The sequence below is a fragment of the Furipterus horrens genome, unplaced genomic scaffold, assembly GCF_987537825.1.
Source record: "Furipterus horrens unplaced genomic scaffold, mFurHor1.1.pri manual_scaffold_6, whole genome shotgun sequence".
Lineage (NCBI taxonomy): Eukaryota > Metazoa > Chordata > Mammalia > Chiroptera > Furipteridae > Furipterus > Furipterus horrens.
In genome coordinates, this window is record NW_028327176.1 from 38910298 (window position 1) to 38913893 (window position 3596).

The following is a 3596-nucleotide window of genomic DNA, read 5'->3' on the forward strand; positions in this document are numbered from 1 at the left end:
CATCCTCAGACATATTAAAATTAGTTTGGAAAAGATATATACCCCTTCTCTTAAAAACTTTAGTTGTTGGCTTTGAGAAAGATATTCCTTCATTTCTAGGCACTGAAGCATATGCCATCAGTCATGATACATTACAATCACATCAGTTGTCCCTTTATAGGTTCAAGCAAAGGAAAAGAGTGACAAACTCTAATTGAACAATTAGATGATCAGATTTAACCCAAGTGCTTCAAAATGTCCCTAGATGACTTTTGACTACAAATTAAAGTATACTTTTTCAAATAGGGAGAGTCTTGTTGTGTTTCTATCCACTCCACAAGTGTTTTCAAGCATTCACTTGCTCAACAGATATATGGCACCATATATTAAGTGCTTGCTGTGAGCCAGGAATGTTTACAAAGCCAATGAATGCAGGAGTAATGCTTGATGTTAGAAAACAATCCGGCTGCTTCTACAAAAAGAACCAAGGGTGGCTGTATTGTGTTCATGAAATTTTATCATCTTTTCAAGTAATCAAAAATAGAAAAATCTGCAAAAGCAAAGAAATGTGGAAAGACTTTCTTGAAGATGAAAAAGTATCAATAGATTCAGAAACAGAGTCTTCATTCAGTATTAATGAAAGCACAGCCCCTTCTGATACTGGGCTTTTTGAGAAGCCTCCTACCTCTGCGCAAGCAGACACACCAAAAAAAAAAAATGAAGTTTGCAGATGGTCTTGTAGAAGAAAGTTCCAGTTGTGTAGAAGACACTCCATCCAAGAAAAGGAAACTTGTTGCTGAAATTGTTCCAGAGGAAAAAGGTTCTGGTGATGATGAAGGCATTTCAAGGAAAAGAAGACTGGAAACTGATGATTTTCCAAAAGATGAACCTTCTCCTGGAGATAGCACTCAGAAAAAGAGAAAAATAGAACTTGAGGATGTTCCTGAAAAACAAAGCAACTTAGAAGAAGGACACAGCTCAACAGTGGCTGCTCACTACAATGAACTTAAGGAAGTTGGTTTGGAGAAGCGTAGCCAAAGTCGTATTTTTTACCTAAGAAACTTTAATAATTGGATGGAAAGCATCCTCATTGGGGAATTTATAGAAAAGTTGCGACAAAAAAAAAAAAAAAACACGTGACATTACTGGACCTGGGATGTGGTAAAGGTGGAGATTTGCTCAAGTGGAAAAAAGGAAGAATTAACAAACTAGTTTGTACTGATATTGCTGATGTTTCTGTCAAACAGTGTCAGCAGCGGTATGAGGACATGAAAAATCGTCATGATAATGAATATATTTTCAATGCAGAATTTATAACTGCTGATTGTTCAAAGGAACTTTTGATTGTCAAATTGCATGATGAGGAAATGCACTTTGACATCTGCAGTTGTCAGTTTGTCTGTCATTATGCATTTGAGTCCTATGAGCAGGTGGACATGATGCTCAGAAATGCTTGTGAGAGACTTATCCCTGGAGGCTATTTTATTGGTACCACTCCCAATAGTTTTGAATTGATAAGACGCCTTGAAGCTTCAGAAACAGAATCATTTGGAAATGAAATATATACTGTGAAATTTCAGAAGAAAGGAGATTATCCTTTATTTGGCTGCAAATATGACTTCAACTTGGAGGGTGTTGTGGATGTCCCAGAATTCTTGGTCTATTTTCCATTGCTAAATGAAATCGTGAAGAAGTATAACATGAAACTAGTCTACAAAAAACATTTCTGGAATTCTATGAAGAAAAGATTAAGAACAATGAAAACAAAATGCTGTTAAAATGAATGCAGGCCCTAGAGACATATCCTGCAAATGAGAACTCCAAACTTGCTTCTGAAAAGGTGGATGACTATGAACATGCAGCACAGTATATGAAGAATAATCAAGTAAGGTTACCTTTGGTAGTTACTTGGTTTTTGCATTCGAGAAGGAGCAGTAAACACAAGAACAGCTGTGTTCCATCTTATACAGATTTGAATGATGTACTTTAGATAGATTTGACAACTTTCTGTTTATTTTAATTATTTTAAATGTACAGGATGCTGCCAGAAACTCCATCATATACATTTAATATTTGCTGTCTGTGACAGATGAACTTTTGTGTGTGTGTATAAGAATGAGTTGGGACCTTCCTCTTTAAAAATCTATTTTTAATGTTCAAATAATTCCATTTGCCTCTACTCTCTTAGCTCATAAAAATTATATGACTTGTTTAAGCCACTGAACTCTTTCCACAGTGCTCTGATTTGTTCAATCTGTTTACAGTATTAAATTTATTACAGTTGTAGAATTGATGAGGAAGTGTACTGGTTTGCAGGTGTGTACTCTCATTTCCATAGTTTTATTATATGGTGTTTTTCAAGATTAAGTGGATTGCGTCTCTGTACAATTGAATGTAAATGTATAACTAAAGTTAAAAATTTTAAACTAAATTTTAGGTGGTTATAATACTTATTTACCCAGAATTTTAGCCAGTTATTACATATTGTTACTATTTTATTTGCTAATATGATGTAATTCTGGAACTGGATAGAACATTTTGGATGCCAGCATAGAATGGCTTTAGATTTGGGGGACTTTTGCTGAAGAATTTCCTGCCATACCAATTAGTTTTTCTAGATTTCAAGAATGCAATTAGATTTATCTCTTTTCATTGGATAAAAATGCCCTTGTTGTTTTTTCTTGAGATATAATGAAAACCTCTCCGTGTAAACCTGTTGCAGATTATCCTCGAATTTAGATATGGAACTGCAGTTGGAGGATGTGGCTATGAAAAAAAGCTGACAGACTTCAAGTTAATTCTTCCCATGTTAGATCTAGGTTACTGTCACTACATGCTATAGATGGTTACTCCCTTTATCTCAGAAAGAAGCAGGAGGATTGATTCCTCAATTACAACATTATACTTTGCATAGTAGGATCCATCATCTCATTACCATTCAGAATTTGTATTTGCCATTTCTAAACTGTTACAGTCATCAGCCCTGGCTTCTCGCTTGACTACTCTTCCAAAACTGACAGCTAGGTAACCTGTTGTCCTCATATCACTGTTTAGAAAACTTGCCAATTTTTGAATGTAGGATAAAACATAAAGAGCAAAGCAGAGGAATTATTGGCATATTCTTTAAAAAATTATTTCTTTTTTTAATTTTTATTTTATTATTATTATTTTTTAAATTTTATTTTTTGGTTTTTCAATTACAGTTGTCCCATTTTTCCCTTATTGCTCCCCCCTCCCAGCCCATCCCTTCTCCCACAATCATATCCCTCCCCGTTGTCCATGTCCATGAGTCATTCATATACATTCCTTGACTAGACCCTTCCCTTACTTATCCCCCTTGTCTCCCTCCCCCATCCCCCCTACTGACTACTATTCTAGTCTTTGCCCATTTAGTTCGTTTGTTTGTGTTGTTCTTCAGTCTCCTGTATTAGGTGGTAGCATATGGTATTTTGCTTTCTTTGCCTGGCTTATTTCACTAAGCATAATTTTCTCTAGTTCCATCCATGTTGTCGCAAATGGCAGGAGTTCCTTCTTTCTTTCTGCTACATAGTATTCCATTGTGTTGATGTACCACAGTTTTTTGATCCACTCATCTACAGATGGGCACTTAGGCTGTT

General features: G+C 35.5%; 1 pseudogene; it reads left to right on the forward strand.

The window, feature by feature from the left end:
• Positions 1 to 545: 545 nt before the first annotated feature.
• On the forward strand, positions 546 to 1969 carry LOC150005999 (mRNA cap guanine-N(7) methyltransferase pseudogene; annotated as a pseudogene).
• The last annotated feature ends 1627 nt before the right edge of the window (positions 1970 to 3596 follow it).